The sequence below is a fragment of the Corapipo altera genome, unplaced genomic scaffold (assembly GCF_003945725.1).
Source record: "Corapipo altera isolate COAL_440 unplaced genomic scaffold, ASM394572v1 295, whole genome shotgun sequence".
Lineage (NCBI taxonomy): Eukaryota > Metazoa > Chordata > Aves > Passeriformes > Pipridae > Corapipo > Corapipo altera.
In genome coordinates, this window is record NW_020884936.1 from 1,244,440 (window position 1) to 1,265,132 (window position 20,693).

The 20,693-nt window shown below is 38.5% G+C and overlaps 1 protein-coding gene across 6 annotated transcripts in view; it reads right to left on the bottom strand.

Annotated features, from left to right (window-relative positions):
* The window catches only part of CTNNA2 (catenin alpha 2), a 505,236-nt gene that overhangs the window by 471,992 nt on the left and 12,551 nt on the right, over positions 1-20,693 (bottom strand). The window lies entirely within an intron of this gene.

Below are 20,693 nucleotides of genomic sequence, written 5' to 3' on the forward strand. Positions count from 1 at the left end.
TCATAGAACAAGCTAAATTACTGACTGAAGGGAGCACAGAAGCTTTACAAGCAGAGAGAAAATCAGGGCACTTGAGAAGAGGATTCTCCAATGTGTTCATCTTGTGCTTTAACCATTGATTTTTAAAAAAAATAAAATAAAAAAAAAATAACAGAACCAGGAAAACCAAATATATTCCAGTGTATTCAAGTCCAAAGACCTTGAACTGTAAATTATTCACACTAAAAAGTCTGTAAATAATGGCGACTTCAAGAAAAAAAAAAGGAAAATTAGAATGTGAAAAGCCTAAGTATAGAAAGCACAACTTATGTTCTCTTTAATCTCATCAAGCTCTCAGGTTACAGGAAGGCAGGAATGCCTGACAAAATTAAACAATATTCTCCTAGCCAGAAATTACGAAAACTGCAAATACCTGGACCAGCAGCAGCACCACTGAGGTCTCCACAAAGAGCAAAAATTAAAGCCAGAAAGGCCAAAAAGCTCATTTGATTAAGCAAAACATCTAATTTTAATCAAGAAATCAGGAGATTACTCTAGAGTGAGAGGTCATTTAAAAATAACACAAAACAGAAATAAACATCTACTCCTGAGAGGAGTGGGAAGGAGAGGCAGGACCAAACAAAACCTTTTCCAACCCTACGCAAAAAATCCTTTTAAAACATGCTGTTTTCCAGCTTCCCAGCGTGTTTCCAAATCCAGGAACAAATTCTTTACCTAATGTGGACATTTACATGATTCAGAACTCGTGTACATACACACTGGGAATGGTCTGAATTACTGCCCATCAAATGTGCTCCCACATCTTTTATTCTCCTTGCTCTTGTTTCAAGAAAGAGCAGGTTTGGAAAAGCTTTTCCTCAGATCCTGCTACAGTGAATTCCAATGGAAGAAGCCCAAGGCCAGGCTGGATGGAGCTCCAAGCCACCTGGTCTAGTGGAAGGTGTCCTTGCCCATGGAAGAGGGTTGGAAGTGGAAAATCTTTAAGGTCCCTTCCAAGCCCAACCATCCCGTGCTTCTCTGATTCCGTGGTTTCTTGTCAGCAAGCAGTTTTTAAGGGAAGATTTGCATTTAAGAGCAGAAAAATATTTTCCAGACACATGTCCCTTCCCCCAAAATACAGAATCAGTGATCGGATAATTTGTGATCAACCTTTGTGATGGATGGATTTCACTTTTGTCACATATAGGGGGGAAATAATGATGGTTGTTTTCTATATGGTGCATAGCAGAGGCTGTTTATGGTCGTAAGGGCAGCTACAGGAAAGGCAAAAAACCCCAAAGCTTGTCCAGAGGCAACTGAAATATGGCTGGTTATGTCTTTTTTTACTCAAAGTCAGACACAAAAAACTGCCTACAGGCGAGTCCCAACTGCAACAGCATTTGCTCCACCTTCCTCATTTGTGCTTAACACAGTTCTGGAGTGAAACCTGACTTCACTTCCCTGAAAGATGATTTTAAAATAATACAAAAGGGAGGTTTTGTTAGCAAGTTATCAATATTACATGAAATTGAGCCTCGAAAATTAAAGTCAGTAAGATAAGACGTGTCACTCAATGTCCTTGACACCCATTCCATGAGATGAATCATTAAATTTGCACAGATCTCTTCCATTGGAGCAAATTAACAAGATCCTGTTGTATTTTGAAGGAGGAATCACATCAGAGATCAACACCAGGGTGTATTGTCACATGGCACTTATGGGCTTCAACCACATCAGGTTTAAAACTTCTGATCAATACAATGCACTTCAGCTCACTGAGATGAAAATTAATGAGCAAAACTAATTTAAATTGCAAGGTCATCAATTTATAATGAAGCTGGGGATAAAACCTTTCTTTTTTTTTTTTTTTTTTTCCTTTTTGCAAGTTTTTGGACGTTTTATCCGGGAACAGTTTTGAAAATCATATTTTACTGGGTTCTTTTTCAACAAGTAATGTATTAAATGTTAAGCCAATCCTCAGTATATGTATTATCCCCACGCAAAATAAAGATAAAGGCAGAATGTAAAAGTGCCCTTTCTTCTCTGCAGGAGCTATTGAGGTCAGAACTCCATCTGCATTTATGTTTCTGCTTTAGAATTTATATTATATTTACATCATGTCTAATTCCACATCTCCAGTCAAAGTTCAGGCACCAACTGGTATTTGGAAATGCTGGAAAGTTTTGTTTCTGCTATTCCTTCGAGCATTTACAGTAAAAATAAAAAAAAAATCAGTATTATAAACAGAAATCTACCATTTTTAAATTAAAAGTATAACAAACACATATACTAAAAAATAATGTATAACTACAGATAACATTTGTTACACAGATTTAAATTATAAGAAAAATAATGTATTAATCCCCCATATATATTGTATTAAATAAGATCCATTTAAATGCCAAGCTTCTGCATTTTAATCAAAATTTCCATTCAAAAGTTCAACCAAAAAGAAAATCACTCTATCAAATAACATTATCCAGCACTCTTTAAATGCAAATTATTTTAAAAAATTAAAAATTAGGTAAAGGAATTTAAACAGCTCCCATCAGGCAGCCAAACTGAAAGACAACAAAGGAAATGCAGAATATAACTACACTGGGTCAGCTTGTCAAGTTTTGACTTCTGATTTCAATTTTAATGATAGTATTTTCCATAGATACAATATTTAGAATAAATTTGGTTTACAGTGGTAGACAAAAACTAATGTTTCAATGTGACTATTGTGGCCTCTTTACTCCCTTTTTATTAGGAATGTAAATGATGGCTCGTATTTAAATGCAAATCAACAAGTTTTAGAGGTCACTGATGGAGAAGAATGATTTGGCTCTCAGGGAAAGTAACTGATGAGGAGAAAAATGGAATAAACTTCTTTTTTTTTTTTTTTTAAATCACAGTTCTTTAATAGGAATGGGAAGTACAACAAGAAAACCACAAAAATGGAGATACAGGATGACTTTTCAATGGTGATCTGTGTTTAGAAACTGTGGAAGAGACGTTTGGAAAGACCATTTGTGATTAGAACAGACACACAAATCTGAAAACACTGTTTAAGGGGTAAAAATCCTGCGTTGTCAAGAAAATAATCTGTAAAACTTGATAGGTCTTTTCCCACTCTAATTGCTTCGATTTTGGGACTTGAAGATCACACATTACCCTGCAGCAAAACAGAGCAAGAAGTGTTTAAGACACGGCTCAGTTGCCTAAAACATCAGCAAAAAATACCAGAAAAGAGCTGATCTCCTTTCAGATTCAAATTGTGGCTGCCAGCAGCATGTGCTTATGGTACACAGATTCCTTGCAGCATTTTTGTGCCCTTTTACATTATCTAATAATTAAAAATAAAAGCAGAGAGATAACTATTACAGACTTCCCTTGGCACACAAACAGGTTACCAAGTTTCATATCAAATATGAAACAAGTCTTTCATGTTTGTAAGAATATTACTAATCTAAACAAAGCAAAATTAAAAAGTTTTATCCACTGAATATGTTACAGAGTAATACATGTAAAGAAAGAAATAGATACAGTGAAATACTAATTATGCTATAACCATTTTTAGACAGGGTAAGACTTTTTTATTATTCTTTAACTACCTAAGAGTACCTCTATTAAATGAACCTTTGAGATTTTCAAGGAAAAGAACTGTGTTCAAGATTTCTTTCTGTTATTTACAAACATTATTCCACAGTCCAGGCTAGTGTTTATAGTTATTTTCAACCTTTACCTTCTTAGAAAAAAAATGAAATATGACACTCAAATGTAATTCTAAAGCACTGACTTAAAGTCATTGTGGATTTACTTAAGTTTAAGGGTAACAGAACTTCTTAGAAAATATAGTTGAGACAAAGCTGAGCAATAAATTCAAAGTAAGCAGTTAAGCACCTTTCTCACGTACGGTGCCTCCAAAGCAAAGGTGGGATAAAATATCTCCCTGCTGGCCTTTGCTTTCAGGTCCTTGTAAATTTGAGTTCGGCCTCTCAGAGTGACAGCAGTGCTTTGCCTCGTGTGGATTGTGGTTGGTTTGCATTAGAATCACAGAATAATTTAGGTTGGAAAAGATTTCCAAGATCATGGCGTCCAACCTGTGAGCAATTCCCAACTTCTCAACAAGGCAAGGGCATTGAGAGCCACATCCAGTCATTCCTTGAACACCTCCAGGGATGGCGACTCCAGCACCTCCCTGGGCACCTCCTTTCCAATCCTTAACAACCATTTCAGTGAAGAAGTTTTTCCTGATGTCCAACCTGAACCTCCCCTGGTGCAGCTTGGGGCCGTTTCCTCTTGTTCTGTCTCTTGCTCCCGGGGAGCAGAGCCAACGCCCCCCCAGCTGCTTGCAGCCCTTGTTGTGGCAGAGAAAATCATGGAATCACCGAATCATTTGGGTTGGAAAAGCCCTCTAAGATCATCAAGTTCAACCATTCCCCCAGCACTGACCCAGGTCCCCAAGTGCCACATCCACATGGCTTTGAAATCCCTCTGGGGATGGGGACTGAAACACTGCCCTGGGCAGCCCCTTCCAGTGCCTGACATGTGAAGAAATTTTCCCAATATCCAACTAAACCTCCCCTGGCACAACTTAGAGGCCGTTCCCTCTCCTCCTGTCCCTTGTTCCCTGGGAGCAGAGCCCAACACACCCCCGGCTCCCCCTCCTGTCAGGGTCTTGGAGAGCCAGAAGGTCCCCCCTGAGCCTCCTTTTCTCCAGGCTGAGCCCCCCCAGCTCCCTCAGCTGCTCCTGCTCCTCCAGACCCTTCCCCAGCTCTGTTCCCTTCCCTGGACATGCTCCAAAACACCCTCCCAAAACTGAGGGGCCCAGAATTGGACACAGCACTCGAGGTGAGGTCTCCTCAGTGCCCATCACAGGGGGATGCTCCCTGCCCTGCTCCTGCTGTTTCAGAGAGCAAGAAGGAGACAGATTTTAACAGGAATGATTTAGAAAATTCCTAAAGAACCTGGGGGAAGGAGAAAGGGACCTATCAATCTAAATTTCAATAGTGAGAGATTCAATAACTCCAAAGGCGGAAGGAGAAAAATCTGTACGTCCAAAAATGCTGAGGATGGGGAAGATGCTCTTTGGGAAGCTTTTCACAGGCCAGTACATTCATTTTAGGGGGGGAAATCATATCTGGGATCTGAAAACTGAGCTGGACATGAGGTACAAATGTGGGTACAAATGTAACCTATAACTTTTGATTCCAAGAAAGATTCTCCAACTCTTATCTAAGCACCTTCACTTATGGGAATAGGGATGGTCAACTCAGCATCTCTTAATAAACAAGGAGGTACATTTGATTTCTCCAAACTCCCATTTTTCACACCTCCCAGATTAAAAAAAGAAAACCCTTCATAATAAAACAACTACACAGCAGAAATGACAAATCCCCATTAAAAAAATGCGTGTTGGAAGAGAGCATGGATTTCTGGAGCAGGTTCTCCTGCAGTGCCAGGCTGCACTCCAGAGCATCTAAATCCACCATATGGCACACAGTAACATAAACCATGGACACTCTGCCCAATATCCCATTTCTGAAACTCTGGAATAATACAGGAATAATCAGAACTGAAAGAGTGATGATTTTTTTTTTCCTTAATATATGAAAATCACTATGCATCTAATCTATAAACTCCATATTCTACAGATCTGCCAATCTTTTCAATCGACAGACGAAAGGAAGAAAGGCAAATCTGTCAGAGGAGAAATTGGTTAAAATGCCTGAAAGAAAACCAAGGCTTTTAATTTTAACACTGATAATTACAGAAATTAAATAATGCTGGCAATCATATGATAATAATTATACACACACCAAAAAAGGAGCAGATCAAGCAAATTACTCAGAAAAGCTGTCTTATGAAAATACATATTTTTATTTTCTCTGTTTTAGACAGAAATGGTGATATCACTTAAAAAAAGAGTGTGATTATCATCCATTTCTCTTAGAAAAATGAATTTGAGATATCACTCATAGATTTCTGATCTACATTTTCCAAGAACATTGGCTTCATATCCACAGTCAAATAACAAAATTTAACACAACTAAAAAACCTAAAGGTTAAAAAAATGTCTATAGCCCAAAACTTAACCCCAATCAAAAAAAAAAATCCAACCAAAAAAAACTTCAGAAGCCATTTGTTTTTCTTGAAGCAGAACTACCCTTCTGCTCTGAAGACAGGCTGGGAAATTTGGAGTTGTTCAGCCTGGAGAAGAGAAGGCTTCAGGGAGACCTTAGACCCCCTTCCAGTGCCTAAAGGAGCTTCAGGGGAGCTGGAGAGGGACCCTGGACAGGGTGCCCAAATTATGGGAGCAAAATACACAGACTAAACAGGTGAACTGCACATTGCAAGTCCCAATTTTTTAATTTTACACTTTCTGGTGTGTGCAAATTAACAAACTGTTATTAACCTGAGTCAGAACAAAACTGGTGGAGGAAGAAATGGGACTAAATTTCAGATGCCACTGAACTGGAACTTATCTAATGAACTTGCTGGTTTGAATTCCTGGCTACATTAAATGCTATTACTCTAAATGCTTAGAGGGATCTATTATAATTAGAAGGAGGGGAAAAAAAACGAAATCACCACTCTTTTTTCCAATTCCAAATTAAAAAAACTTAATACATCTGATACAATTATTTCTTGTATCTAATAATAGGCCTGGGATTTTCCTTTGCCAACCCCTCAGTTAAATTTGCCATGAATTTGCCATTGAGTCCACAGTTGGACTCAGTGATCTTTGAGGTTTTTTCCAACCTTAACAGTTCTATGATTCTATGAAAGAAAAGAAGAAATCCCTCTTCTCTAACAGTAACTGTCTTTTTTATTCCAGCTTTGCCTTTGCAGGTCCCAGATGAGACTTCTTAATCATTTAAGATCTTCATGCCACAAAAAGAAGTTTGCTGTACCGACGGGAAATTCAGCATTTAGGTAAATCAGGAGTTCTTTTCAACCCAATAAATATTTACTTTTTTACAATGAAAGACGTTTACAGCAATGTTACACAAATTGTCTCTGTGGTTTATTGGTCATTTGCTTATTTTCTGTAAATCATGAGCACACTCTGCTGACTATAAAAGTATTTGAGAGTAGTTTTTAATACCACAATTTCACCATGGAAGAGCTTGACTATACTTATATTATCCTAGAAATGGAAAATTAACTCTCTTAAACTTGCTAATTCGTAAACTTGCTAATTTGTATAATGGTTCTAAAATCCAACTATTTTTCTAAAAAGCAAATTTGATCACAGAGGTATTTTCATCCTTAACATTTAAATTCTTTTAACTTTGACAAATTTCTTCAATGAGCCTAAGTTCCCATCACACAAGCATGTTCTGCATGAAATCTTTCACAAAATCATACTTAGGTCATCCCAGATTTAGTGGGTGAGGCTGGGGGGGGTTAATATCAAAAATTAATGTAATATGTTCCACCTGATGATTTTCTGTGCCAATTTACATGTATAATTTAGAGGTCCTTCAAAAGCAGGCATGAGGGCAAAAACTAATACATCTGACAATGATTCATGGTTTTCTCCAGCTCTTGACTAACATCATGAATTCAGCAATAAACAACTGGCCTAAATTATTGAAATTATCAGTTACTGTTTACATACGTCTCCATTCAAATGTTGACTTAATTATGACTTCAGCCTTCCTGCAGAAAGCATGTTTGGCCTTGCAGGTAACTTCTAGAAAACTATTAAGTAATGAAATTTTCACTTGTTCCAAAGTATCAATATAGAGTATATTCATGTAATCTTTGCCCCTCCCAGTGCAATAAATGTTCACTGCTACAAAACCAGAAGATTTAAGATTTAAGAATATCTGCACACCCAAGTTTTATGTGGAACAACTGGCTAAGATATTAACATCCAGGTGACCAAAACAACCCCTAAAAACGATGTTTTCCTGCTTTACCTTTCTTTCACCAGGGCTAAGGAGTATTGATCAAATCAAATGCTTTAACTACCTGCCACAAGTCTTTTCCAGAACAAACGTGTTTCTGTCACAATCAATTATCTACCTGCCTCAAGAAAATCAGTTTAGATGTTGCTAAGATTTCTCAGGCAGAAGCAAAGTTTTTCAGACTGCTTAGGCTGGCAATCCATTACCTGAAATAAAGTATTTTCCCAGGTATCTTACATTTTCTACAGAAGGAAGAATAAAAAAATAAAAAAAAAAAAAAAGGAAAGATACAACAGGCGAAGTGATAAAAGCTGCAAACACCACAAAGATAAAGAGAACACTGAAAATAGTTTGGCCACAAAATGTGAGTTATTTGGTAAATTTGGATCATTCAGGAAAACTGCTGCAATACAAAAAAAAAGGAAAAAAAAAGAAAAAGTATCAAGAAAGGAAACCAAGCTACTTCTAAAGAGAGTGGAAAGGAGCGACTGAAAGGTTTGAAAGGTCACATGAAAAGCCACAGAACTGCCATGCTGCATTCAGGCTGGATACTCAAGATTTGAGAGCATTTCTGTTACCAAGAAACTCAAGAGGTACAGAAGGAAGTCATGTGGCTTCTCTACCTTGTGCCTGGATAATCACACCCACAGTCCAAATGAAATTATCCTCTCTCTGTCCTATTATACAGGTGCTATTTTTGGGTTTCCTCTTTTGTTGTCCAATCCAACCTACACCTAAATCTTCCAGATATTACTCTTATGACAGTCTGATTCATCCATATGCCCAAAGCTATACTTCCTCCCCTCCTCTTCTTGATGCTATCCTCCTGTTCCTTGCTGTCTGTACTCTCTGCTAGCAGCAATCTTATTCCATCACATGCACTCAGAGAACTATTACAAAGATGCTTCAGGTTTTTGTGAAGTCAGTGCTTTCTCAAACTTCTTCCACTAACTAAATCACCTCTCTGCATCACATTGCTCACCTTCACTTTGAAAGCTTTTCAAAACTTTGCTCACACACCTACTGGGCTGCAGTTTAATGAGCCTTTCCTCCTGCAGCACCGATGGTTTCAGCAGCATCCACCTATTCCTCACCCCTTCTTCCCATTCCCGTGCTCTGCTCCGAGTTCTGCTCACAAAAGTATTTGTTCAGGTGCACAATGAACCGACAAAACAAAAAGGAAAAAAAAAACAGTTTTGAAATAAGTATTTTTAAAATGAAAGTTAATTTAGCACAGATCAGCTGTGCACAAATAATAGAGCACAGCTCAGGAGCTGGCAGAGTGAGAAACAACAGCAGCTGCTTGACTGAGCCCTGGAGCTAAAGAATTACTGAAAATAAGCTTTTTGCAACAGGACATTGACTTCAGCTTTAAACATCCCATAAAGCAGTTGACTAAATTGTTACACAGGTAATGTTGCACTTTCTCAAAAGCTGCACTGGACACCTGCAAGGAAACTCTTGTAAAGATCTGGTTCCTCGTTGCTTTCATTCAACCTCCTCTGGCTCCACCATGTGAGGAAACTCAAGTGGTTGGGACTGGAATGGATTGTTGTCTCCAAGCCTTACTTTGGTGATTGATTCTCACTCAGCCTGTTTGTACTCTCCATCTGTCTAAATCCAGCTTTCATTTGGAGCAGAGAGGCTGAGTTTGGTTTTGCCGGGTATTTACAAAGCACTTGGTACAAACAGAGTGGGATCTTTGCCCAAGACTCAAAATCAAAGGTACTAAAATATATGAAACCCAGCCTCCCCTTCCCCTTCAAAGAATCCTAAAAACTATCATCAAAACCATCACTACCCCCGTGTGCATGACAACAACAAGGTTAAGTTCTCTTGTTTCTCACTTATCTTTTTTTTTTTTAATAGAAATTTAATCTAGAATTGACATAATGTTCATAGAATCACAGAATAACAGACTGGTTTGGGTTGGAAGGGACTTTAAAGATCATCCAGTTCCAACTCCCTGCCATGGGCAGGGACACCTTCCACTAGCCCAGGTTGCCCAAAGCCCCGTCCAACCTGGCCTTAGATACTTCCAGGGATGGGGCAGCCACAGCTTCTCTGGGCAACCTGTGCCAGGGCATCAATGCCCTCACAGGGAAGAATGTCTTCCTAATACCCCATCTAACCCTTCTCTCTGGCAGTGTGAAGCCATTCTCCCTTGTCCTGTCACTCCAGACCCTTGTCCAAAGTGTCTCTCCAGCTCTCTTGGAGACCTTTTAGGCACTGGAAGGGGCTTCCCAGAGCCTTTTCTTCTCCACACTGAACACTCCTAACTTTCCCAGCCTGTCTCCTTAGCAGAGGGGCCCCAGATCCCTGATGGCCTTCTCATATGGCAAAAGACCTGGGATGGGATGAAACATGGAAACAGAAGACAAGGGAGCTCTTAAATCATGATATGGAGAACCCAATCTGGTATTTCCTTCCCTCTGAACAAAAGGGTCTGGAAATCTTAGCACAATTTTTGCAAACCCCCTGCCTTCCTGAGCAGGCAGAAAGGCTGTTTGGGAAGGATTTTTCTGCAAATGAAATTTGATTAGTTCAACATGGACCTTCCATATAATGTTCTTATATAATGAGTAAATTAGCAGGTGATATAAACCTCTGAAAATGGAAAGACTGTAATGAAAACCTTAATACGCTTTTTACAGTAATGCTGAAAAAAGAAGTGATGCCATGGTTAAACTGATCATGTTTTTATTCCCACCCCCAGGTAACCCTGCAAAAACTCAATGAGCAGTGTGATTTTGTTAAATATATTTATAAAGAATCATTTTCTTCTCCTTTGAAAACAACTCATTTGAAGGAAGACTTTAGTGTAATGACTGACATCTGGGTACTACAGGCACAGGATTTCCTATTATTGACTGAAGGTGAAAGAACCACAAACACAGAGAGAGCAGAGAAAAAACAGTCATTAAGGAGCTGGGAGCACATGAATTTTAAAGAGCTGAGGAAAGTACAGCAACTTTGTAGAGCTGATGGGAAGTCTGGTACGCTCAGAAAGCTGTTCAAACATCCCCTCTGCTGAGCCTGGAAGAGGATGCTCAGGACACCCATGGACTTCAAAGAAATCTGGATTACAAACTGCCCTGATTGTATCCATTTGTACCAGAAGCAGGACAGCACTTGTCTTGGGAAAGCACACTAGGAAATGGTAGAGGGAAAATATTTGGCTTTCCAGATATAAATCTCTGCTCTTGGGAAGGAGAGAGCAACAGGGTATGAGACAAACACAGAGAAGTCACTCAACTTGCTTGGTTTTGTCTCAACTCCACAGGGGAAAAAAACCTGGCTGACCCCTAAAATTCAGAAAAATCCATATGCCAGTAAGAGAAGTAGGATTTAAATGTGGGATTTTTCTATGTCTCTTACATAAAGAGGTCTGAGGAATAGTGCTTGATCCTTAAAATATCCATCACTCTACAACTGTTCTTTTTGAACCAAGAGACACACACAGATACAGGCTGTACAGTTCCACTGAGAATCCTCAAAATTCATTCATCTGGGGAAGTAACAGCCACCATCCATATGGTCATATGACAGAGATCTGAGATGCTTTTGGTTCTGCACCAAGTTCAGTAAGTGGCTGTTTCAAAATTATTATGAAAATAAAATAAAAAAAAAATCCAACTTAATTACATGAGATCCATCGAAAGGACATTTTAGAGTTAAAAGCATTTTTTCATTGATGCTATGGTGCAATTCTCAAAAGGAAACTGGTATCACCACTAATGGATCTGAGAAGAATCTGGAGAAGCAATACAGAAGGAAGTCATACCAGCCCAGGAAAAAACATATAGATATGGAGATATTTAAGAGCAAATCCAGGACAAAAAGGCACAGTAACTGCAGAGTTGTATTTTGAATTGTTTGCAACCTGTCCAAGCAATTACCATCACTGTGTGCCCTGACCACAGAGGAAGCCAACTTATCTAATCTGTTTTTCAGTCTTCAAAACACCTCTCCAGTCTGACAAGATGAGTCTTACTGGAGCTAAAAATCCCCTCAGTTGAGAAGAAAGAAAGACAGAAAGACTTAAAATGCATTTTCTGTTTTACCAACATTAAAACATGAAGTCGATTCCTCCATAAATACAAAAACCCTGCAAACTCTGATGGGATTAATTAACAAATGACTGGTATTTGGAGGCTAAAGGAAATGCAAGAAGTAAACAGGTGACAATGAAGTGCCAGTCCTTCAAAAAAAGCAATTTAACCAATGTCAGATTAATTTCTCCACAGAGGAACTTTTCATAAACAGTTTCCATCTTGATAGTGAATCTTTGATCAGTGCCTCTGAAAAAATAATCTCTGTGAAGATTAAGAAAACAAAGGAACCCAGATAAACTGGAAAATGGCAACGAAACTTTTCAGGCCACCAGGTAAATAAACTATTAGAGGCACCTCAATGGAATACAAAGAGTTCTCATAGAGAATTATGATGGAAAATAAAAGGATTTAAAAAAAAAAACAAATAACCAAACAAAATACAAGGTGAAACTGGTATCTTATCTTATATGCCTTTTCAAACAAAGTAGTACATTAGGCATTCATAAAACTTGGCAAAAAAAAGAAAAGACAGTGTCAATCCAGGAATTATACAGGATAAAACTAATCAGTGCTCACTGTGCTATGAAACCTGACCCTTAGGGCAGTTGTTGTATCTGAGGCACAGAGAACAAGCTTGAGACCAAACATTAATGAAACCAATCCCCAGTGAGCCAAAAAAACAATCCAATTTTAGTGACACCATACCAGTCACTGTATCTGTTTCCTCTAGAACACCTTTAATTAACACTTCAGTCTCACACATGTTTCCTGCAAGGGTCCCTGTGAACATCCTTCTGGGAGCTGTTCCGCAGGTAACGAGGATGCACAGACTCTCTTTGGATTTTCTGCTGGGCCTCGTCCTCTCAGACTCCACCTTTCCTACCTCACTTTTCCACCAGCTGCCAACTCTCTGGAGCAGTTCCTGCTTCCAAAGGATTTGAAAAAAGACTCATAATTGGTTTTCACGTCTTGAACGTTTTTGCAGAATTATTTTTGGCCTCCCTTATAACATTTCGGGCATTGAATACTTGCACATTATGATACCTTTTAAAAAATATTCTCTTATCTAAAAATAGCTTTCTCTGCTGTCCTGAGTCCTCACTGCCTTTTCTTCATTTTCTGTTTTAATGAGTATTATTTATTTTTCTTACTGCCTTGAAACAGAAGGACTTGATGATCTCCTAGGTCTTTTCCAACTTAAATGATGCTATGAAGTTTCTTAAGAACAAAATCCCAAAGTGTTCTTTTTAATTGCCTTTTAATCACGTCTCCCTCTATGTGTAGTTCTTTTTGGAGATAAAACACTACCATAGTGAATTTGGCTTTTTCCCCCACCTCCTACAAGGCTTTGAACCAAAGTGTCTGTGATCACTCTTTCAGATGTTTTCAACAGCAGTAGTTTTAGTCCCGAGTTCGTTCAAAACCAAGAGTTTTTCTCCTCTGTGATCCCTGACACAGTTCAGTAAAGTTCTGTAAGGCAGACAAATTCTGCCTCATCCTCAGTCAGCTCTTCCTACTTCACTGCAGAACTTCAGTCCATGCAATGTAACTCTATTGCCTACTAAAACAGTTAACTCATTTATCTAACTGGATTCTGAGCTTTCTGGAAGGTAAAGTACAACCTCACAACTTCAATATATAACCTGTATGGTATCATTAGTCCCAGAAAGAATTCCTGCTGCCACTTGGAAAAGAAGGAGGTGAAGAGTAAAGTGACTATTTTTAATGATAAAGAAAGCAAAAAAAATTAAAGCAGAATACTCCAGCATAAATCTCACTGTTCAAACTTGCAGATTTTATCGAGCTCAGTGACCAGAGGCAAAAACAGCTGATGAAAATGCTTTTTTTCACCACTGCATAATATGGAGAACATGGGAAAAACATGGGAAAAACATGTCAAATGGAGTCATAGTTAGAAGCCCTCTGAAAACCAGTAGTTCTGCACAGCTTTGTTCAGGAAAAGGGGGGGGGGGGGGGAATACTTGTATGTCACCATTTAAATCTATTACACATCTCCATCCTTAATGCCGTGTGTCCTTCCACCTCCACAAAGGTCTGGTGGAACTAGAACGTGTGTCTATGAAGTCTCCATGACCAGAGGCACTGAATGTTCTCCATATGAAAAGGGTCTAAACACACCTCATTATTCAACTTTCAACATAAATCAGAGAGAACAGCTGTGATTAAAAACATGTCCCATCCCTGCAAGTGTCCAAGGCCAGGTTGGATGGGGCTTGGAGCAACCTGGGCTAGTGGAAGGTGTCCCTCCCCATGGCAGGGGATGGAACTGGATGATCTTTAAGGTCCCTTCCAGCCCAAACTATTCCATGATTCTATGTGAAGGCAGATGGCACAGAGGTGAACAGAACTCAAAATACTTCCTCTGCTACAAGAACTTAAATGCACCTCAAATTCTTCAGTCATCAGGTTTCTAAATATCAAATAGGGAACACTTTTCCCCTCAGAATTGTGGAACCAACTGCAGCAGGACGTTTCAGAGACAAAGGGAACATTAACAAGAGAAGTTATGAAACAATGTCATGTCTCTCCTCAATTAAAAACTATTGTCCAGTTGCTACCCTGGGACTCAGGAAGTCCATAAACAGGTTCTTCAAAGCCAGGGTGGGATATCCAGGGATGAATCAAGCCATACATGTCCTCTTTGTTTTCACCTACCCTTACAGAAAGAAGAAGAGATTTTATTATTAACTTTGCCTGTAATCACCATGTTTAATAATTTCTGAGTTGCAGAATTTTTGTGCAACACACGGTTGGTTTTGGACAGACTTTGGCATTTCATAGGTGTCATCAGATCAACCAAGATTTCTGCTAAAATCCTGCACTTGTTCTAACACAAGGTACGTAACAGTCACAGAACTTCAAGCTTCACTCAGTTCAATTCAAACTTTTCAGGCATCTCAGTGTTTGTGTTTAGGTTTAGGAACAGAAGTTCCTTAAATAATGTCAATGGAGCCAACCTCCAAAAAATTATTCACGACTCCCCAGGCAGATATTCCTTGTCACAGTAAAGTTCTGCTAAATTTGATTCATCCCAACATTTGCAGATTTACAAATGTGTAACAGCACTTTCCAAGCCTAATTAAAGCTTTCCTAACTCACACATCTGTTAAAAGCAAAAATATATATACAAAAAAAAAAAAATCCCTCAGAAAACAATAATAACATCCTACATGCTCCACTTCACAAAGCTGGATTTCATTCACAAATGTATCAGGTTTTATTCTCAACATAAGATGACTCACTGCATGTTCACCCCCTTCAATCTTCAAATATTTTGTTAATATATGCAGGAAAAAAAAGCTACAATAGTTTGCTCGGGAAAAAGGAAGGTTGTTTTTTTTTAAACCAAGAGCTTACAAAGGTGGAAGAATCTGGCTTGTACAGAAAAGAATATTTAATATACAGTGGAATATTTAGTAACAGAGACATTTTTGCACCGGGATTTATTCATGTCTTGCAGAATAACAGAGAAATAATAATAATAAGGAATTATTATTACATGGAAGAGAAATCATTAAGTAAATTTGGCCCAAACTTAGAGGGAAATATCAAGCAATTATTGATAAGGATTGACTGAGATTACAATTTCCTTTACCTTAGAAATTAACAGAAATGCACAAAGCCCCAAAAGCTTACTTGGAATCAGAATTTTATAACGATTTTATAACTCTTGGTCAAAATGTAATGGAGAAGGTGAGAATGCTGAACACAGTAAAAAATGGAATTTACTCCCAGTCTGGTTTTATGGTATTTGACAGGAAGCCACCATAGCAGCCTCTAAAAAGTAAGAACATCACAAATCTTATTTTTATTGCCCTTTTCATAAAAAGTTCTTCAAAAGCTCATGTTTCATCTGTCTTCTAACTCCAGATTTTTTCACTTTAATGTCAGGTTTTAAACACACAGGTATTTTTAAACTGCCTTTCTTGTTGTGCTTTCCACTTGCACATAACAGCATCTAAAATCTCTTTCAGAAATCATAATTCCTTCTACTCAGTTTTATTTCTTAATGCAAGTCAGAAAAATGTCTCCATTACTTTTTTCACTCCCCATTCTGTATGCAGCCAAAATCTCTTATTTCCTTTGATTTGAAATCAAAGACAGTTGTAAGAAACAAGACAGTTTCTCGCAATAGCAGAGGAAACATATACAGAGATCTCTGTTTTTCTCAAAAGCACACAAAGACCTATCATTTTACCTCTTCTAGGGAAGAAATAAACTCTACAATTCCCTTAAATCAGGCCATCAGCTACATCCTATATTATCAATCATTACCATGACTCAAATCTGACTCCAATGTCCACAGCCCCTCTCTCTGGGCACTGTTCATAAAAGCAGTAAGACCATTTTTCAAACTGAAATAGTATTTAACAGTAGCAGATAAGAGACAGTAAAATAAAAACAAACAAGTAAAATCACCAATACACTTCTGTAGGTCCTGCCATCCTCTAGTACCTGATGAGGCTACTCTTCTTCCTTCCACATCTTCCAATAAACTGAAAGTTTACTTCTGCTGGCTGACAGAGTTGGTAAAAACAACTCATAAATGGGAGCATGGAATTACTATGACAAAATTCAAGCTTTTTCTGGAAGCAACCTCCAACATATTTTCTTGAAGGCTGCTTTGCTTGGAATATAAGGGGAGAGAGATTCCAGCTGACTCTTCCCCACCTCTTACTAAATGAGTTTGTAAACCTATTCTATTCCAATGTCCTCTGATGCAAAACCTGTTTCCTACAAGATCTCCCACCTCAAAAGCAGTCTCAGTTAAGGTAAGATATGGAAGATCATCTGCAAGATACAGAACCTGACATTTATGACTCATTTTATGTTCTAGTAGCCTGAAACAATTTCTTCATCTCCACAGCCCCCTGGTTAACATTCTTTAGAAGATTCTGGTGGTATCATAGAATCATGGAATGGTTTGTTTTGGAAGGGACCTTAAAGATCATCTCATTCCACCCCTCTGCCATGGGCAGGGACACACACCTTCCACTAGACCAGGTTGTTCCAAGCCCCATCCAATCTGGCCTTGAACACTTTCAGGGATGGGATTAGTAAAATCAAAACAACCAAAAATGCCTCTGAAAATTCCTTTTCTGTACTTCTCCTTATGGAGATCTTTGGCTAAAAGAAAATGTTTGCCATCCTCAAATAACATCTGTTTAAAATTGGTCACAAAAGTGTACAATATTTAGTGAGATTGCTCTCTCTCTTCCCTTTTCCCCCCATATACAATTATATTATCATGGAAAAGGTTCTCTCTCTTTCTTAGGTAGTTACTAGGGCTTGACTTCTAGATGCAAATTATTTGACAGTGCTTAATGCAGGTAAGTCGCAGAAAACTGGTCACCTGAGCTGCTTGCTCTCAGGTAATGAAAATCTGATAGCAAAGGGTCTCATCTTCTTTACCTCTGAATCACCCCAGTCTGAGACAGTCTTGGTGAAAACAGAGACCTGTCGTGCTGTGGGGAAAACTCAGTTTCTGCCTTGAAACCAGTTCAAACCATGTAATCATCAAAAAAATAATAATTATTCAGGTTTTTCTGGTTTGTCACCTCTTGGATTTAAATGGAAGTAGAAATAGGGGTTCTTTGATCATTACAGAATGTTTATGAAGCTGCACAGAAATAATTCACAGTGCTGGACTGCGACAGCAAAGCTGTTGGGAAACCAGCAACAAAGGAGACAGTGATTTAATTTCCAACACCTCAGTGAGCTGTAGGTGGTTGGTAGTACTAGAACAGAGGAGAACTATCACTGCTGACAAGGCTCCTCCAACCTCTCCCTAATCCAGGGCACAGATTTGGGCAGAAGGGCTGTAAAACCCAGATAAAATGTGACATTCTTTCTAGAGGACAGGGAGCTGTTGCTTAGAAACTGTTTACAGACACATCCTGCTGGTGTACCTAAAAAAAAAAAATGAAATTAGGTCATTCTTGGCTGTAGGTAGGAAAGACCTTTATTGGTATAAAATCCTCCCCATCTTTCTTTACTGTCAACAATTAACAATGCTTTAGGAAGGCTGCTTGGATGCTCTTTTTGCCTACAACTGCACATTCCCAGTGGCAGAATTACCAATATTGAAAGAATCTGGTGGCTAAACAGAGTAGATTGACATCATAGTTCACTCAGGAGGCTGAGCCCAGACTGGACCATCTTAGGAGGGGACTGGCATTAAAAGTGAAATCAAAAGGGGGTGGGGGGCAAAGTGCAATTACTCTTCTCATCCATCTCTCAACTGTTGTGGAGGAAAGAAAAACATCAAAAATTAAGAAAAAAACCCAAACATACCAATACCACCAGGCCAAGAAAAAACCCAAAATCTCAGTTCTACTTTTTAAGTGCACGATGAAACCAGGGCTGCCTAAAATGAAAGGGGAAAGGCCACAACACTTCTTTGAAGCCACGAGAGAACAAAGTTTGCCTTGAAGAACAAAAGGTGATGTTTGAATCCGTTCATTTTATTAAGGAAAATAGTACCAGGAGCTCCTAAGTGTCTAAAACAAAGTTGCAGGCGAGCACTTACTGCACAGAGACAACAAAGTCGTTCAGAGCAGATGGGAAAGAAAAATTACATCAATCCAGAGCCAGTTTTCTCCTCCGCATAAATAATCCACGCTTGAACAATTTTTCCTCATATAAATAACTGCATTTATAAGAAGCCTCAAGTAAGAAGGCTCTTATATCATTATTCACTTAAAAACCACTCCAAAAACTCAGACAAATCACTGCTTTCTAAGTAAAAGAAAATAAAATGCACAGCTTGTGGTAATAAACAGCTCATTGTCGTCCTTCCAGAGAAAGTAATTTTTTTCTCTTCACTTAAAAATAAATGTAGCATGGGTTTGTTTTCTTATATTAAGCAAATCACATCAAATGAATAAAAGGAGAATAAGTGCTACCACATGGCACCTCATGTAGCAACAGGACAGATGTCACAGTGATAACCCCAAAAAACAAAGCTGGTGTTGTAGGGACAAGTGCCTCTGGTTGAAACTTCAGGGGTAGATCTCGAATTCATTAACAAAGCCCACATTCTCTGCAGTGTCAACATAAGGTCACCACACCATCCTTCAGGCTGGAAAAATAAGGATCACGAAACTATGTGTAATTTAATCACTGTTCCTTAATCCAAAGGACAAACAAGGCCCTGTGCTGTGATGCTGTCTGTGACAAAGATGACTTTTGGAAGCCATAGGTGGAGTTAACATAAAAGATAACAAGTTTGGGTTTCAAGGGTTATCACAACCTAACACAAGTGCAAAGTCTGGGAAAACTGTTTAAACTCCCTCGCTCAGTGCATGGCTTCCCACTGAAGGAAGGTGGCTAATGGGGTAAGATCCCACTCTCCTATGCCAGAAATACAGACAAAAAACAACAACAAAAGAAGAAAATATTAAGAACCACAACTATTATAATTCACAAACTAATCTAGAAATGCACTTTGGATTAAACTAATGTTAATTATTTCTAAAATTGAAGATAACATGGCCCATTTCCCCAAGGCTCCCAAAGCCACGCGGGAGGCCTGTGAAGCGTGGAGGGGAGGCCAAGCTGATCTTTATTCATGTGTTGCTGTGCTTATCTACATGGGAAACAGAATTATGCTCTATTTAGCCCTCTGTCAGGTTGCTCAGGTTTTAAAATAACTGTTAATGAAATCACAAGCCTTCACCACAAAAAGCAGGAACGAAAATAGCAACAGGACAGCAAACGTTGGACTGCAGCAACTCTGAGCGAGTGTGGAGCAAAAGACACATCTCCCCACAGTCTTGAAATAAGACACAGGGAATAATAGATTACATTTTACTGAGGCCTCACCACAGTGAATGGCATTTCATAACAATTTTCACAGAAATACAGCTCTTGAAAACTGTTTTTTCCTTTGGCTTAAGAACCTAACAGCAAAAAAAGAGTTCAGCAGGGGAAGTGTTCCTTACATTAACACATAAGATACCTGGAAATCACCCGAAGGACACATAATTTATTATAATAAAAAAATAAGGCTTTTAATTTTTCATCTTTCTCACAGTATTGTGCTAAACTCAATTTTAACTCCTTCAAATGGTCGTAACTTTAAAAATGCTGCCGACACATCATTTGCACTAAATTATTTAGAAATAGATGGAGGTACACTTCTTAGACTGAAGTTTGGGCTGAAGTTTAGGAATGACAATCAACAAAACACTTCCTTTAAAAGAAATAAAATCACAGAATCAGAGTGGTTTGCGTTGGAAGGGACTTTAAAGACCATCTGGTTCCAACTCCCTGCCATAGGGAGGGACACCTTCCAGCAGAAAGCAGTAGTGAGTCTTTTGCTTTCTGTTTTAAAATGAGAGAACCTTGATAAATATGGCTAAAAACCCAACACCTTTGATGGTGATTAAACATGTGCAAAGACTGCACATTATTTGTGACAGAAGAAATCTTAAGTGATCACACGTCTTCATCAAATCCTTCTATTTTATCTAGTGGCATCCAAAAGTGAAAAAATGCAAGAGTTGTTCTTCAGACACCAAAATTTCCTTGGAGAAACAAATAATGAAACCTTTCTAACACACTGACTGTGATCACTGCCCTTGACATACCTTGTAACTCATCCTGTAATATTTCCCACAAACACAGAGCACTCTCTGTGTTTGGAAACACAGACCTACAATTAATTTAGATTCATCATACAGAGTATTCTGCATATGACATACACACGCCTATAATACACATCATTTAAGACAAC